Genomic DNA, 18,971 nt, shown 5'->3' with positions numbered 1-18,971 from the left:
CCTCCTTCGGTGACAGTGTATGTGCTGATGCCTTAATCTGAACATTTTTAAGGCCTTCAGACTGTAGCTTTGTAACCAAATAAACCCCCTTATAAAAGCCAATCCATTTCTGGCGTTTTGCAAAATGGCAGCATTAGCAAACCAGAACATATTCTTTAATATATTATGCTCTTACCACTCAATCCCCATTCTCATCCCTACTACATGGGATCCAGAGGCTTGGCCATAGGACAAAACGGTCCAGGATAACACATGAAATCAGAATCCTTAGAGTATCCTGCCAGCAACAGCAGGACTTCCACCTATGAACCCTTAAACCCTATGTCTACCAGATGTTTTAAATTTTTCTCTGAGAAATCTTTAGACTTTAGAAACACCTGGTTCTAAAAGCTATAATTTCACATTCCAGTTGTCTTCCATTTCAGAAGGGCCCTGTTCAAATGATTAACCATTGGCACATCAGCTAGTTACCCCAAGAAATCAAGTGAAATACAGAAATAATACCTATAGTGTCATGCATCATACCTATCTATGAAGCAATTGAGCTCCCATGCCTCCAACAAGGAGTTCTGATAACTAGAGTGATTCTCAACTTAGGAGACAGGGAGGGAATCAGAGCCACCCAGGGGGCTTTGTCAAACTACACCCCATAGATTTTAGTATCAAATACGTATTCAGCAATCCCTCTTCTAGGAATATCAAAAATAAAAAAGACCAACTGTAAGTATGCAGCTGCCCATTACATTTTAAAAAATAACTAAATAGCTGAAGAAGAAACAAGAAATTCCTCATACTGAAAGCTTCAGACACTTTTAAAATCTGTCTCATCAAAAATATAAGTTTATAATGGCAAGGATTTGTTGGTCACATGATCTTAGACAACATTAAGCAATTAAGGCCCAAAATACACTAAAAGCAAAAGGTCAGCATGTTTTGTTACCTAAAAACAAGTAAGCATGTGAATTATTTGTTAAAATAAATAGTATCCATTTCAAAGGGTGATAATTTTTTTATCGCCTTCTAGATTTCTAAGTGCCCTTCTTTAACCTACCCCCAACATAACCTTTCTTCCTTAAATCTTTTTATCCTAGTGTACACATAAACATAAGTACTCTTCTTTGCTTTTTAAAAAATATTTTATTTTCTACATCCTATTAAAAAGCCAGGTGTTTTTTTATATTAGCCCCAAAGAAGCTTCTGACAAATTATTTCATTAGTATCAATATTCAATCTGTGAATATTTGGGCATTCTTTAATTGGACAGGTATCTTTAATTGATAATGTCCTTTATAAAAGATAAATTTCCTCTACTTGTTCTCCTTTAAATCATTTTTTCTCCAGTTATTCCCAGAGATATACCTACTCCAATGCATTAAAAAAATCACTTTCATTTTAAATATATTACAGGAAGCAATAAGAAAACACCAATGTGAAAAAGGTTTATATCCACATTTGGTAACAAGTACTTAAAGGATAAAAGTAATTTAATTTTTAAAAACATAGCTGATACTGTCAGGAACATTGTGAAGTATAAATACAGTCTCTTCTCTTTTGGAGTTCATAAACTTTTGAGAAGACAACAGATACAGACACAAAAGGTTAAAAAAATGCAAGATTTAATAGGAAATATGTGATTAAACGTGAAATAAAAGGCATTAACAAAGAAGCTGTAAGATTACTTAACATAGAAATCAAGAGTGAATAGAAACAGCTTCTTGGAAGAAATGGAACCTATGATGTATTTTGTCAGATTGAGTAACAAACATTCAGAAAAGAGTAGAGGTAAGAGGATCTTACATGTAAACAGAATCAAAGATTTTTTTAGGGTAAAAGGAATACAAGTGTATCTAAAGAAGATGATACCTATATGGTAGTAAAGTTTAAGAAAAGGTAGAAACATAGGTTATCACTAAACTATAGAAGTCCCTGAATGCCAAACTAAGGACTGTGAAATGAAATTTAACTTGTATGGGCCCTAACAGCAATGAAAGAAAAGCATCCAACAGACTTTCACTGACACTTGTGGAAAGCAATGAATATTTTAAAAGTTTTTGTCTTCCCCAGCCCCACCCCCTCACACACTGTACACCACCATAAGGGGGGAGCAAGAGGAAGAAAAGATATAAAAATAAGCTTGATTTAATTTTACCAGCTTTTCCCAATTAACACAAATGAATAATGTGAACTCAACTGTTATTTATGAAATATGATACTACTTTTTCTTTTGTTCCCTTTAAAGACTAAACATTTATTTCAAAGTTGTGAGAAGTATTTCCCCCCATCTTGGTACATGTCAGAGCCAGTTAAGTTTGCAGCTTTGAAGTTGTTTCCAGGTCTGTCATTTGGTTAGGTCAGGGGATGAATGCCTGGGGTGTTTGTCCTCCAAGATGCTATTTTTCCTTAATTCATCACTCTTTAGAAATGATTTATGGATCCTGGAGTACAGGGTATTTTTTTTAAAAGATTTTTTTTAAAAGACCCATGTCAACATTGTTATATTCAAGGCATAATTTTCCATTCATTCATTTTGTGTAAATATTCAAACTCATCTTTACATTACTCTGGTCCTTTACAAAAACTTTGTATTGGTAAGTAAAGCATTCAGTGTGAAGTGGGACACAGGGATACTCAACTTCAAAAGAAAAAAGGACATTTTTTAAACTTTTTATTGTGAAATAATTTCAAACTAATGGAAAAGTTGCAAGAATAGTACAAAGAACTCCTGTATACCCTTGGCCCAGCTTCCCCAATTTGTTAACATTTTACTCACTTGCATTAACATTCTCTCATCCATACAACGGGCGGACACACACAAACTTTTTCTGAGCCCCTTGAAATTAAGTTGTAGACATGATGTCCCCATTACCCTTTAATACTTCAATGTGCATTTCCTAAAACCAAGGACACTCTCCTACATAAACACAGTAAAGTCAAAATCAGTAAATTAACATCAACAAAATTTCACCATTTAAACCAGAGATCCAACTCAAATTTCACCAATTGTTCCAATAATGTCCAGGATCCAATCTGGGATCATTCTTTGCATTTAATTGTCACATTTCTTTGATCCACTTTAATTTGGAACAGTTCCTCAGTCTTCCCTTGTCTTATATGACATTGGCATTTCTGAAGCATAAAGGCTAGTTATTTTATAGAATGTCCCTCAATCTGGATATATCTGATGTTTCCTAGGGATCAGACTTGGGTTATGCATTACTGGCAAGAGTATCATAGAATTGTTGCTAGTCTCTCTTCAGTTCATTTCATCAGAAGGTACACAAGTCAATTTATTCCACCATTAGTGTTTTTAACCTGTATCACTTGGTTAAGATAGTATCTGCCATATTTCTCCTCAGTAAAGTTAATGAATAAGTATTTTGCACTTAATTAAAAAGTAATTAAATATTTTGTGGGGAGATATCTAGTCTATGCAAATATACTATTTTGCTTCAAACATTTACCAATTAATGATTCTGCCTAAATCAATTATGAGGGCTGCCAAATGGTGATTTTCTAATTCCAACAGTCTACATTTATTAATTGTTATTCTACTATAAGGCAGAGCTTTCTGTTCAACTCCATTTATTTATTTACTCCTTTACTTACATGGCATCCCTTCAAGGGAGCTCCTCTGTCCTTTCACATAGTTTTATCATTCCTTGAGCACTTACTTGCTTTCTTACACAAGTCATTTCTCCAAGGAACCCTGATTCCTTTTAGTGGAAAATGATATTTAGAAATCAAAATCTGGGCAGTACTGTCTCATTGCTACAAGACCATCATTGCTTCTAAGCCCTCAGAGGTCAGGGCTAAGGAATTATACAAATACATACATACACACACATATGGCCTACTCCCAGCTGAGTGGCTGAAATGACTGCATTTGTACTTCTAGTCCTAAGATCATCCGAAGAACAAGGTTTTGATGTATATAATAATGAAAATGGTATTATTTCACATATGTAAGCTTTCTACTACAGAAACGAAAAAAATTGCAAAGCAATTCGTCATTGATTGTAGATTCTTCAAAAACAAAGGTCCATCACCGCCACTGCCTCCACCAGCACTAGCCGTGACGGAGCTGCGAGGAGACCCCAGGCTCCACCACCTAGCCTCTCCTCCTTCCTGCTGCTGGCTGCCAACCTCCTTGGGGCTTGTTTCCAACAATCTGTTAAAACATAGTGGATTACTATGAAGTTCTAGGCATGCAGAGACATGCCTCACCCAAGGATATTAAAAAGGCACATTGTAAATTGGCACTGAAGTGGCACCCCGATAAAAATCTTGAGAATAAAGAAGAAGCAGAAGATAAACTATGGAGGGTAATCTCAATGTTATGGGAATGCTCAGGAATGATTATGGTTTGTAAACTTTCTTGGATATAGTAAGATCATGTTGGAAGCAATAGAGTTATTTTAGGTTTTTTTTTCTCTTATTCCTTTGTTTTCTTAGGGGTTGTTAATTTTCTTGGGGTATGGTAGGAACATGTTGGAAGCAATGTAGTTATTTTAGATTATTTGTTTTTCTTACTCCTCTGTTTGGACATGGTTTATTAATTTTCTTGGGGTATGGTAGGAACATATTGGAAGCAAAGTAATTATTTTAGGTTATTTGTTTTCCTTAATCCATTGCTTTGTTTGAAATGTTGTGGGGTTTTTTTTGGTTGTTGTTTGCCTGTTTGTTTTTAATTTTTTGATAAACAAAGTTAAAAAATTGAAAAAAAATCAGTGGAAAAATGGGAGTAAAAACTAAATGACAAATAGGGTGGGATGGGGGGATGGTTTGGGTATTCTCTTTTCACTTTTATTTTTTATTCTTATTCTGATTCTTTCTGATGTAAGGAAAATGTTCAGAAATAGATTGTGGTGATGAACGCATAACTATATGATCATACTGTGAACAGTTGATTGTATACCATGGATGACTGTATGGTTTGTGAATATATTTCAATAAAACTGAATTAAAAAAAAAAAAAAAAAAAGAAGAAGCAGAGAGAAAATTCAAACAAGTAGCCTAAGAATATGAGGTGTTATCAGAGGCTAAAAAATGGGACATCTATGACAAATACGGCAAAGAAGGATTAAATGGTGGTGGTGGAGGTGGAAGTTATTTTGATGGTCCGTTTGAGTTTGGCTTTACATTCTGTAATCCAGACGATGTCTTCAGGGAATTTTTTGGTAGAAGGCACCCATTTTCTTCTGACTTCTTCGAAGACCCAGTTGAGGAGTTTTTTGGAAACTGAAGAGGCATCCATGGAACCAGAAACAAGGGCACAGGATCTTTTTTCTCTGCCTTCAGTGGGTTTCCATCTTTGGGGGGTGGATTTTCTTCTTTCAATACAGGATTTATTTCATTTGATTCACTGGAGCACCGGGGCCTTACTTCCTTTTCTTCAACATCCTTTAATGGTAGTAGGATGGGCAACTTCAAATCTATATCACCTTCTACCAAAATAGTTAATGGCAGAAAAATCACTACAAAGAGGATTACTGAGAATGGTCAAGAAAGAGTAGAAGTTGAAGAAGATGGCCAGTTAAAGTCCTTAACAATAAACGGTGTGGCAGATGAAGACGCCTTTGCAGAAGAATGCAGGCAAAGAGGACAAAATGCTCTGCCTTCCCAGCCAGCCAATGTCCATCCACTGAAGTCTCACAGAACTGCCACTTTACCCATTCATGTATCTAACCATATTTGTGAGGAGGATGATGAGCAAAATAAACCTCAGGTCACCGGCAACTGGGATTCTTCCATTTATTCAGCAGGATTCAAAGAAGGTGGCAAGAGGAAGAAGCAGAAGCAGAGAGAGGAGCAGAAGTCAACCAAAGGGAATCACTAGACTGGACTTACCAGATACATGCACACTTTTGCACCAAATGCTCACATAACACTGGAGCAAGGTCCTGTGTTCGTGTGTGTTTTGGCTGTACACACTCTAGATAGAAGACATGTACCAAGATCACACTTGTTTTTAGCAGGTCCATGGGCATTTGATCACTAGATTAGGGATGTCAGAAGAAGTTAGTTGATGGCAATGATTGGCAATGATAGAAATTTGGAACACAGAATAGACTTGACTTTGCTTTTGCCCAGCACTAAATCTGTTAGTGTTTTCCTATAGCATTGTTAAGAATCTAATTCATTTTTCCAAAGGCTCTATATCATTCTTTTTTCAAGCACTATAAAAACTACTGAAATATTTATAGCTTTAGAAGTATAATACAATACAGACATTGTGTATATATTCATGAAATGACTTTTTCCCCTGATGGAAGTAAAGTACTTGAAATTAGAATATAATCAGGTATAGCATAATTTAAAGATAATGTAAATTACACATTGAATCATGAACATAAGGGTACTTTTTTTTTGCAACTTTAAGACCTAAGTATGGATTCTTCAAAGCAATCTGACCTTATACATGGTAGGAAACAGTGATGTAAAAACAAATGTAAAATCATTCCTTATATTTATTGTTTTTATTTTAATCCTCTCTAAGTATCCCAAATTCTACTTCAGATATTATTTAATTGTTGCTCAATCCCATCTTTTTCCCCCTTGTATCTATAATTGTTCTTTTAGCATGTACACAGGATTCTACAAAATTTTGTTCTGCAATACCTTCTCTAGCTTTTACAGTTTAGACTCATGCTGGGGAGAAAAACAGATGAGATACATACATACACACACATATCTATACATACATACCTACACACCAGATATTGAGCAATACGGTTGAACTAAACATTTCAGTTTGCAAACACTGGCTCCTTTTTAAAAAAATCATTTTATTCTAGCAAAATTTTCCCCAGCTTTCTGTAATTATTTCATTTGCATAATATATTGCTTCTTAATTTTTTTTTAATTGAGCAAGGAATAGAAATTGGTATTTCCTTAACTTGCTTCTTGCATATTCCTTTTTGGTGAGTTTTTCCTTCCTTTTTAACATAAAGATCTATTGTTCATATTGCTTTTTCTTTGTTCTCTTGGAAATGAGGGCATCGTAAAAAACTTAGATGTGATTTTAAAATGCCAGCAATTTTAATTTAGCAGTGTCCAAACCCAGGTATTTTTTGGCACATTACAATTTGATACCATGTAGCAGTCCCATGGGTTTGGAATCCAGAAATGAGTATAATCTTTGTGATTTAAAAATGACTGTTACAGGAAAGTTTGTTCATTTGAATTTCATGGGGAGGATTCTGCTGGGGAGGTTTGCCCTGGTATTTAATGCTTATTGTGGGAAATGTAACCATGAAAAGCATAGAGCATGTGAAGTTCCACATAAATAAAATGTATGCTTTAATCAAAAAAAAAAAAAAGAAAGGGAAAGAAAGGTCCAACAGACACAGAAGGCCACATATTCTATGATTCCAGTCAGATGAAATGTGCAGACTAGCCACATCCACAAACACAAAAACTAGACTAGTGGTTGCCAGGGGCTAAAAGGAGGGGGAATCCGGGAGTAACTACCAATGTACATGGGATTTCTTTTTGGAGCAATGAAAATGTTCTGAATTAGATAGTGGTGATGACTGAACAACTCTATGAATACACAAAAACCACTGAACTGTATTTTAAAAGAATAAATTTTATAGTATGTGACTTACATCTCAATTGAAATCAAGAAGGGCCAATCATGCAAAACTTCCTAATGGTACACAAAACATTAACTTTCAGAGTCTGTAGCCAAACTTCCCTAGGCTTTTCTGTGTACCAAGCATGGCAACTGTGATGGACAACACTGCCACTTCTATGGAAAGTTGCTTCAACAGAAAAGGTTAACTTGTCAAAAACACTACTGCAATTTTCAACTTTTTACTTCATTAGTTGACAGAAGTCTAACTTAGCTTGGTAATCTTCTTGTAGCATTTGAACACGTTTTAGGCGTGCTTGGAGTTTCACCATTATAATTCTGTGCCCTGTGGTTTTTGGAATATTCGATTCAACAGATGCATGGTACATGTTTTCGGGACTCTGTGCCAAATGGCCTCTCGATTTCAGCCATATTCTCTCCACTTAATTGGCATCTCCCAGATCTAGGCTTGTCGTGAATTAAGCCCAATGTCCTTGAATTTTTCATCGAGTTGTTAAATAAAATTTTTATCCAGGAGGGGAAGAACCCCCTTCTTATAATAAGTGAAAGTTGTTCTTACTGCAGTGGACTTGAGTTCAGCTCACCAGAGAAAACAGGTAAGTTTTCTTCAGTGTTTGTTATCTTCAATCAGAAGAACTAAAACAAAAATTTTAAATTAAAACTTTGTTATTAAATATTCACAAAACCATATAAACATAAATTTAAATAATTAGACTTTCAAATGATGTTTTTTCTAAGTCTGTAGCACTGATTCTTTTGAAATTATTAAAGCTTAAAATGTTAAGCATTTGGGGACACTGAACTTTCAACTTATATAAAATCTCAAATTTCGCCACAGTAATTGAAAAGGAAGAGGAGCTGAGAAATTCAGAAAACCATAACTTACACAATAACTTGTACACCCTAATGATAGAGATGATTTTCTTTTCCAAAAAAAGAATTAGGAAAAGAAATGAAAGTTTAATAATTGTTTGGGTAGAAAATCAAGTACAAATGAGCAAGGGCCACATTAAAGATGATTTAACTGGTTAGAAATTTTGAAAATCTGGAAGTTCAATGAAAGGCATCTTGGGAGACTAAAATAACTGGCTAATAGTTATCATTCTGAAGAATCCATAAAAATAAAAAATAAAAAATGAAAAAACTTGGAGAAGTGCTTAAAGATCAGAAAAAGTCCCTGAATTATAGAATGGTAAAGCTGGAGAGGGCCTTTAAATCAATGACTTTGATAACTGTATACTCATGAATCTAATTTTTACCTATAGAAAAATAAAGGAAAAAATAAAATGTATTCTAAAAAAAATAGGATAGTAAGCAACAGACTTTTTTTAACAGCCTGATCTAGGAAGGAAAGAATAAGTTTAGAAAGTCTTTTAGGTTTCCTATATAACACATGCCTATTACATGGATACAAACTGAACACTTAAATTTCTAAGTGCTATCAATGAATAACTCTCTCAAGGGAAATAACAAATGTTTTTAAGAAGTGGTTCTAGGTCCAGTGTTAGCTAAGTATTTTTCAGCTAAGGCATAGATGACTGGATGAAGTGACCATCAAGCATTAATAAACCAAAAAGTAAATAACAGACCTGGTCAAGTTTCCTTTAAAAGCAGATATAGATAGATATAGATAGATATAGATACACATATACATGTACATATACATATACATATACATAAAAGCAAGGGTATAATGTATTTATGTAAATGTAGACAAAAAGACTTCTGTCTGGAACGACAAAAGCAAAATGGGATAGGATTTATCCTAAAGCAAAAAGGTCATGAACAGGCTATACATAAAGTGATAATCAAATCCCAGAATACTAGAAATTTGGAAATTGTGGGGTTATTTAATAACAGGCAGAAATCTATGAACTTCTCATTATGAATAAATGACTGAAAATACAATTAGGTCCAAGAGGGTTAAGTAAATAAATGTATGGTGACAATGGGTCTGAATCAATTTAAAAAAAAAAAAAAAAAAAAAAAAAGACCAGAAGATATAAACCTTAAGAATATATGGTAAATATTTTAAATAATCTCAGAAAAATTTAAGGAATATTCAGAACCCATAGGATATGAATTAAAAATTTTAAAAAAAATGTAGGTAACACTGAAGAAAACAAGGTATCAGTGGTTTGGTGTTGTACCTACATCCAATTCATTTCTGAATCACTCACTGTATCTAACCAGTGCCTGGCTCATTATATTCTCAACGATTTGATAAATTAGTTACCATATTTATGGAAATCTAAAAAAAAGCAAGCAGGGTATCAGTATATATAACCAGGAAGCCAACATTGGTTAAACCTCTATTTTTAAAAAGCACTAACTTCTATTATACACAGCTAAAGAGAAAATCTATAAACTTGGGCATGTTAAAAAAAAAAAAAAAACGAAGAAAAAAAGAACCACAAATAACATTTGAAAAGCTGACAAAGAAAGTTCATAAGCCAAACACCAGAGTTAACTTTGCTATCTCCCTCTCTCTTGTCATCCGTATGTGCCTATAAAACCATCACCAATCCCATCTATTCTACATCTTAAATATTTTTGAATGTCTAGTTCTCTCCATCTCCACTGTCACTATCATCGGCTACTTTGAGAATCGTTACAGTCTCCAAACTAAACATATTAAATCATTCTTTTTTTTAAACTTTATATTTTTAAATAATTTCAAACTTACAGGACAGTTGCAATAATAACACAACCCCATAAAGAAAACTCCAACATACCCCACCCCCTCAGGTACCCAGATCCACCAATTTTAACATTTTGCCACCTTTGCTGTATCATGTCATCTATTTATCTATCTTTCTATCTGTCTGTCTATGTATTTTCTGAACATTTGAGAGCAGGTTGCTCATATCGTACTCCTTGAAAACACAGTACTTGCAGGACACTTCCTAAGAACAAAGATATTCACATATGTAACAACCTTAAGCGCAGTTAAGTTCAAGAAATTTAACACAAAGTTTACATTCTATATTCCATTTTTTATGATCTAGGAATTAAATTTTTTTTTTAATCATCATTTTATTGAGATATATTCACATACCACGCAGTCATAAAAAACAAATTGCACTTTCGATTCTTTACAGTACCATTACATAGTTGTACATTCATCACCTAAATCAATCGCTGACACCTTCATTAGCACACACACAAAAATAACAAGAATAATAATTAGAGTGAAAAAGAGCATTTGAAGTAAAAAAGAACACTAGGTACCTTTGTCTGTTTGTTTGCTTCCCCTACTTTTCTACACATCCATCCATAAACTAGACAAAGTGGAGTTTGGTCCTTATGGCATTCCCAATCCCACTGTCACCCCTCATAAGCTACATTTTGATACAACTGTCTTCGAGATTCATGGGTTCTGGGTTGTAGTTTAATAGTTTCAGGTATCTACCACCAGCTACCCCAATTCTTTAGAACCTAAAAAAGGTTGTCTAAAGTGTGCGTAAGAGTGCCCACCAGAGTGATCTCTCGGCTCGTTTTGGAATCTCTCTGCCACTGAAGCTTATTTCATTTCCTTTCACATCCCCCTTTTGGTCAAGAAAATGTTCTCCATCCCACGATGCCGGGTCTACATTCCTCCCCGGGAGTCACACTCCACGCTGCCAGGGAGACTCACTCCCCTGGGTGTCTGATCCCACGTAGGGGGGAGGGCAGTGATTTCACCTTTCAAGTTGGCTTAGCCAGAGAGAGAGGGCCACATCTGAGCAACAAAGAGGCATTCAGGAGGAGACTCTTAGGCACAAATACAGGGAGGCCTAGCCTCTCCTTTGCAGCAACCGTCTTCCCAAGGGTAAAACTTATGGTAGAGGGCTCAACCCATCAAACCACCAGTCCCCTATGTCTGTGGTCATGTTAGCAACCATGGTGGTGGGGTAGGCGAATACCCCTGCATTCTCCACAGGCTCCTCAAGGGGGCACTACATCTTTTTTTTTTTTTTCCTTGTTTGTCTTTTTTCTTTTTTTTTTTTTTTTAACTTTCCCTTCTTTTTTCAAATCAACTGTATGAAAAAAAAAGTTAAAAAGAAAACAAACATACAATAAAAGAACATTTCAAAGAGACCATAGCAAGGGAGTAAGAAAAAGACAACTAACCTAAGATAACTGCTTAACTTCCAACATGTTCCTACTTTACCCCAAGAAAGTTACATAATATAGCAACATTTCAGTGAACTTGTTCCTACTACATCCATCAGAAATTAACAGACCATAGTCATTTCTGGGCATCCCCAGAACGTTAAATAGCTTATCTGTTCTTCTTGGATTATTGTTCCCCCTTCCTTAATTGCTCTCTACTGCTAGTTCCCCTACATTCTACATTATAAACCATTTGTTTTACATTTTTCAAAGTTCACATTAGTGGTAGCATATAATATTTCTCTTTTTGTGCCTGGCTTATTTCGCTCAGCATTATGTCTTCAAGGTTCATCCATGTTGTCATATGTTTCACCAGATCGTTCCTTCTTACTGCCGCGTAGTATTCCATCGTGTGTATATACCACATTTTATTTATCCACTCATCTGTTGAAGGACATTTGGGTTGTTTCCATCTCTTGGCAATTGTGAATAATGCTGCTATGAACATTGGCGTGCAGATATCTGTTCGTGTCACTGCTTTCCGATCTTCCGGGTATATACCGAGAAGTGCAATCGCTGGATCGAATGGTAGCTCTATATCTAGTTTTCTAAGGAACTGCCAGACTGACTTCCAGAGTGGCTGAACCATTATACAGTCCCACCAACAATGAATAAGAGTTCCAATTTCTCCACATCCCCTCCAGCATTTGTAGTTTCCTGTTTGCTTAATGGCAGCCATTCTAACCGGTGTTAGATGGTATCTCATTGTGGTCTTAATTTGCATCTCTCTAATACCTAGTGAAGTTGAACATTTTTTCATGTGTTTCTTGGCCATTTGTATTTCCTCTTCAGAGAACTGTCTTTTCATCTCTTTTGCCCATTTTATAATTGGGCTGTCTGTACTATCGTCATTGAGTTGTAGGATTTCTTTGTATATGCAAGATATCAGTCTTTTGTCAGATACATGGTTTCCAAAAATTTTTTCCCATTGAGTTGGCTGCCTCTTTACCTTTTTGAGAAATTCCTTTGAGGTGCAGAAACTTCTAAGCTTGAGGAGTTCCCATTTATCTATTTTCTCTTTTGTTGCTTGTGCTTTGGGTGTAAAGTCTAGGAGGTGGCCTCCTAATACAAGGTCTTGAAGATGTTTTCCTACATTATCTTCTAGGAGTTTTATGGTACTTTCTTTTATATTGAGATCTTTGGTCCATTTTGAGTTAATTTTTGTGTAGGGGGTGAGGTAGGGGTCCTCTTTCATTCTTTTGGATATGGATATCCAACTCTCCCAGCCCCATTTGTTGAAAAGACCATTATGGCTCAGTTCGGTGACTTTGGGGGCCTTATCAAAGATCAGTCGGCCATAGATCTGAGGGTCTATCTCTGAATTCTCAATTCGATTCCATTGATCTATATGTCTATCTTTGTGCCAGTACCATGCTGTTTTGGCAACTGTGGCTTTATAATAAGCTTCAAAGTCAGGGAGTGTAAGTCCTCCCACTTCGTTTTTCTTTTTAGAGTGTCTTTAGCAATTCGAGGCATCTTCCCTTTCCAAATAAATTTGATAACTAGCTTTTCCAAGTCTGCAAAGTAGGTTGTTGGAATTTTGATTGGGATTGCATTGAATCTGTAGATGAGTTTGGGTAGAATTGACATCTTAATGACATTTAGCCTTCCTATCCATGAACACGGAATATTTTCCATCTTTTAAGGTCCCCTTCTATTTCTTTTAGTAGAGTTATGTAGTTTTCTTTGTATAGGTCTTTTACATCTTTGGTTAAGTTTATTCCTAGGTACTTGATTTTTTTAGTTGCTATTGAAAATGGTATCTTTTTCTTGAGTGTCTCTTCAGTTTGTTCATTTCTAGCATATAGAAACATTACTGACTTATGTGCATTAATCTTGTATCCCGCTACTTTGCTAAATTTGTTTATTAGCTCTAGTAGGAGTATCGTTGATTTCTCAGGGTTTTCTAGATATAAGATCATATCATCTGCAAACAAGGACAGTTTTACTTCTTCTTTTCCAATTTGGATGCCTTTTATTTCTTTGTCTTGCCGGATTGCCCTGGCTAGCACTTCCAGCACAATGTTGAATAACAGTGGTGACAGCGGGCATCCTTGTCTTGTTCCTGATCTTAGAGGGAAGGCTTTCAGTCTCTCACCATTGAGTACTATGCTGGCTGTGGGTTTTTCATATATGCTCTTTATCATGTTGAGGAAGTTTCCTTCAATTCCTACCTTTTGAAGTGTTTTTATCAAAAAGGGATGTTGGATTTTGTCAAATGCTTTTTCAGCATCTATTGAGATGATCAATTGATTTTTCCCTTTCGAGTTTTTAATGTGTTGTAATACATTGATTGTTTTTCTTATGTTGAACCATCCTTGCATGCCTGGAATGAACCCCACTTGGTCATGGTGTATGATTTTTTTAATGTGTCTTTGGATTCGATTTGCAAGTATTTTGTTGAGGATTTTTGCATCTATATTCATTAGGGAGATTGGCCGGTAGTTTTCCTTTTTTGTACCATCTTTGCCTGGTTTTGGTATTAGATTGATGTTAGCTTCATAAAATGAGTTAGGTAGTGTTCCATTTTTTTCAATGTTTTGAAAGAGTTTGAGTAAGATTGGTGTCAGTTCTTTCTGGAAAGTTTGGTAGAATTCCCCTGTGAAGCCATCTGGCCCTGGGCATTTATTTGTGGGAAGATTTTTGATGACTGATTGGATCTCTTTGCTTGTGATGGGTTGGTTGAGGTCTTCTATTTCTTCTCTGGTCAGTCTAGGTTGTTCATATGTTTCCAGGAAATTGTCCATTTCTTCTACATTATCCAGTTTGTTGCCATACAGTTGTTCATAATATCCTCTTATAATTTTTTTAATTTCTTCAGGATCTGCAGTTATGTCACCTTTTTCATTCATTATTTTGTTTATATGGGTCTTCTCTCTTTTTGATTTTGTCAGTCTAGCTAGGGGCTTGTCAATCTTGTTGATCTTCTCAAAGAACCAACTTTTGGTGATATTTATCCTTTCTATTGTTTTTTTGTTCTCTATGTCATTTATTTCTGCTTTAATCCTTGTTATTTCTTTTCTTGTACTTGGTTTAGGATTGGTTTGCTGTTCATTTTCTAGCTTCTTCAGTTGATCCATTAGTTCTTTGATTTTGGCTCTTTCTTCCTTTTTAATATATGCGTTTAGTGCTATAAATTTCCCCCTTAGCACTGCTTTTGCTGCATCCCATAGGTTTTGGTATGTTGTGTTCTCATTTTCATTCGTCTCTATATATTTAGCAATTTCTCTTGCTATTTCTTCTTTAACCCACTGATTGTTTAGGAGTGTGTTGTTTAACCTCCAGGTATTTGTGAATTTTCTAAGTCTCTGATGGTTATTGACTTCTAATTGTATTCCATTGTGGTCAGAGAATGTGCTTTGAATAATTTCAATCTTTTTAAATTTATTGAGGCTTGTTTTATGTCCCAGCATATGATCTATTCTGGAGAAAGTTCCGTGAGCACTAGAAAAGTATGTGTATCCTGGTGATTTGGGATGTAATGTCCTGTAGATGTCTGTTAAATCTAATTCATTTATCAGATTGTTTAGGTTTTCAATTTCCTTATTGGTCTTCTGTCTGGTTGATCTATCTATAGGAGAGAGTGATGTGTTGAAGTCTCCCACAATTATTGTGGAAACATCAATTGCTTCCTTTAGTTTTGCCAATGTTTCTCTCATGTATTTTGTGGCACCTTGATTGGGTGCATAGACATTTACGATTGTTATTTCTTCTTGCTGAATTGCCCCTTTTATTAGTATGTAGTGGCCTTCTTTGTCTCTCACAACATCCCTGCATTTGAAGTCTATTTTATCTGAGATTAATATTGCTACACCTGCTTTCTTTTGGCTGTAGCTTGCATGAAATATTTTTTTCCATCCTTTCACTTTCAGTTTCTTTGTGTCCCTGTGTCTAAGATGAGTCTCTTGTATACAACATATTGATGGTTCATTTTTTTTTGATCCATTCTGCGAATCTATATCTTTTAATTGGGGAGTTTAATCCATTTACATTCAACGTTAAAACCGTGAAGGCATTTCTTGAATCGGCCATCTTATCCTTTGGATTATGTTTGCCATATTTTTCCCTCTCTCTATTAATATCCTTTATTGTACCCATACCGAATTTCTTTAGTACTGAACCTTTCTCCAAGTCTCTCTGTCCTGTCTTTGTTTCTCTGTCTGTAGGGCTCCCTTTAGTATCTCCAGTAGGGCAGGTCTCTTGTTATCAAATTCTCTCAGCATTTCTTTGTCTGTGAAAAATTTCAGCTCTCCCTCAAATTTGAAGGAGAGCTTTGCTGGATAAAGTATTCTTGGCTGGAAATTCCTCTCACTCAGAATTTTAAATATATCGTGCCACTGCCTTCTCGCCTCCATGGTGGCTGCTGAGTAGTCACTACTTAGTCTTATGCTGTTTCCTTTGTATGTGGTGAATTGCTTTTCTCTTGCTGCTTTCAGAACTTGCTCCTTCTCTTCTATGTTTGACAGTGTGATCAGTATATGTCTCGGAGTGGGTTTTTTTGGATTTATTCTATTTGGAGTTCGCTGAGCATTTATGATTTGTGTATTTATGTTGTTTAGAAGATTTGGGAAGTTTTCCCCAACAATTTCTTTGAATACTCTTCCTAGACCTTTACCCTTTTCTTCCCCTTCTGGGACACCAATGAGTCTTATATTCGGACGTTTCATATTATCTACCATATCCCTGAGGTCCATTTCGAGTTTTTCAATTTTTTTCCCCATTCTTTCTTTTATGCTTTCATTTTCCATTCTGTCATCTTCCAGGTCACTGATTCGTTGTTCAACTTCCTCTAGTCTTGTACTATGAGTGTCCAGAATCTTTTTAATTTGGTCAACAGTTTCTTTAATTTCCATAAGATCATCCATTTTTTTATTTAGTCTTGCAATGTCTTCTTTATGCTCTTCTAGGGTCTTCTTGATTTCCTTCATATCCCGTACTATGGTCTCATTGTTCATCTTTAGTTCTTTGAGTAGCTGCTCTAGGTGCTGTGTCTCTTCTGGTCTTTTGATTTGGGTGCTTGGGCTTGGGTTATCCATATCGTCTGGTTTTTTCATATGCTTTATAATTTTCTGTTGTTTTTGGCCTCGTGGCATTTGCTGAACTTGATAGGGTTCTTTTAGGGTTTGTAGACCAGTTGAAGTCCTTATCTCTAATTTATCAGATCTACAGCTTCGTGGAGTACACTTTCTCTAACTAACCAGCAGGTGGCGTCCACGAGCCACCTGTTCTCCACAAGCCAGATCTCCCCTGCTTAGCCTTTTTGGTGAGTGGGGGAGTGAGTCTTGTGGGGCCCAATTGGTGTACCAAGCTTGCGTGTGTAGTTGGTGTTGCCTGCCCTGTATGTGGGGCGTGTTTCTGGGCAGTCGGGGAGGGGGGGTGGCCCTAACAATCAAATCTCCCTGATGATCCTAGAGTTTTAAAGCTGCTGCAATAGTCTAATCCTTCAGTTCAGTCCTGCCACAGTTTGTCTCTGCCACTGACCCACAAGTCTTTGGTATTGGCGTATGGCTCCTGAGACATGCAAGTGGGCCCCTCTTCCAGGCTGTGCACCCCGGGTCCTCTGTTGAGGGATGACTGTGCTATGTCACAGGTGAGTGCCGTCCCCGCAGGGCAGTTCTGGGCTGCTGGGCTGTGTTGGGAGGCTCCCAGTCTGCTCAAATGATGGCTGAATGGGGCTCTGTTAATTCACACTGCTCCCCCTTCCCAGCTCTGGGACATTCAGCTGAGGTTGCAGGGAAGGCTAATGTCCACGCCCAGTTTTGTGGTGTGTGCCTGTTATTTGAAGCACTTCCGTCACACTGGGTTGTCTGGGGCAGCTCTGGGCTATGGGGCTGGCGATGGGCAGGAGTGTTTCCTGTCCACCAGGATGGTGGCTGCGAGCGGACACCCCCCTTTTCTTGGGAAGTTGTGTTGTTTAGTGAATTTTCTCAGCCACTGGATTATTGCCTTTTGTCTCAGAGCTCTCTTAGTTCTGCTCTTGACTTGACGTGCCCAAATTTCAATTCTTTGAAGCTTTCTGTATTGAGCTTCTTAGAGTAATTGTTTTAGAAAAAGCAAAAAGGATTTAAAAAAAAAAAACAAAAAAAAAAAACAGCCCTCCTCAGAGATCTAATGGGTTATTGAAATGCTAATAGACAAAGCAACCAGGGCCATTAAGGAAAGGTGCACAGGGCAGAGAGATCAGCCTTGCTTCGGGATTTGCATATGCGCCTCAAGGCCTGATCTCCGCCCTTTCCCTTTCTGTGTTCACCAGAACTCCAAAAATCCTCTGCTTTTATTTTGGAGTTTTTCGTGTTGTTTTTTTTCTATGCCTGTCTCCTCTCTGCTGGGCTGGCTGCTCTCAGAGTCTCTGGTGTCTGGTCTCAGTCTATCTATGGTTGGAGTTTGAATCAGTAGAATGAGTTTCCGATAAGAGCAGCCACTGCAATTCTCCCTTCTCCTTCCTGGAGCTGACAGCCCCTCCTCCCCCGGGACTGAGCCTGGCAGGGAGGGGCGCGGGTCCCCTGGCCGCAAAAACTTACAGATTTCGCTGATCTCAGCAGTTCCACGTTTTCATGAGTGTTGTATGAAGTATGCCCAAAGACAGATTGCTCTGTGGTGTCCAGTCCACGCAGTTCCTGGCTTTTTACCTACTTTCCTGGAGGAGTAACTAAAACATACAGCTCACCAGTCTGCCATCTTGCCCCGCCTCCTAGGAATTAAATTTTGAGCCTTCTTCCAGCCATTCTTAGATTCCATTGCATTTGTCATTATCTCTTTCTTTTCTCTTTCTCTCTCTCTCTTTTTAAATCGTGGAAATATACATATAACATAGATTTTCCCATTCCAACTTCTCCCAAGCATATCATTAAGTGGAATTAATCACATTTACAATATTGCAGTATCCTCACCACCACCCATTCCTAGAACTTACCCTTCACTCCAAATAGAAACCCTATATTCATTTTGCTTTAACTCCCCAGTGCCCCTCCCCTCCACACCTGGTAACCTGTACTCTACTTTCTGACTCTATGAATTCGCATATTCCCTGAAATTTCCTTTGTGGTTAATATGGGGCTTAAATTTAACAACTTAAATATATAACAATCTTGCTTGCGTTGATACCAACTTAACAATTTCAATAGCATACGTAAACTATGGTTCTTATACCCCTCTGTCCCTTTATGGGGTATCACCTTTATATAGCTCTTGTCACAAATTACATATGTATACATTATTTATT

The 18,971-nt window shown here is 36.7% G+C and overlaps 1 protein-coding gene and 1 pseudogene across 5 annotated transcripts in view; one reads left to right on the top strand and one right to left on the bottom strand.

Annotated features, from left to right (window-relative positions):
* LOC119512040 (WD repeat containing planar cell polarity effector) overlaps nt 1-18,971 on the bottom strand; it is a 521,497-nt gene that overhangs the window by 423,508 nt on the left and 79,018 nt on the right. For 3 of the 5 annotated variants that reach the window (XR_005212317.1, XR_005212316.1, XM_037806596.1), the window contains exon 2: nt 8,154-8,230. The exons of 1 other annotated variant lie outside the window; for it this stretch is intronic. The gene's annotated coding sequence lies outside the window, so the exon portion shown is untranslated. Of the gene's footprint in view, nt 1-7,607; nt 8,231-18,971 lie in introns of all 5 variants that reach the window. One more of the 5 variants, XM_037806597.1, reaches the window with a different exon arrangement.
* Nucleotides 1,737-5,836, top strand: LOC119512072 (annotated as a pseudogene).

Source organism: Choloepus didactylus, chromosome 17 (assembly GCF_015220235.1).
Source record: "Choloepus didactylus isolate mChoDid1 chromosome 17, mChoDid1.pri, whole genome shotgun sequence".
Taxonomy (NCBI): Eukaryota; Metazoa; Chordata; class Mammalia; order Pilosa; family Megalonychidae; genus Choloepus; species Choloepus didactylus.
This window is presented reverse-complemented; position numbering and strand designations above follow the sequence as displayed.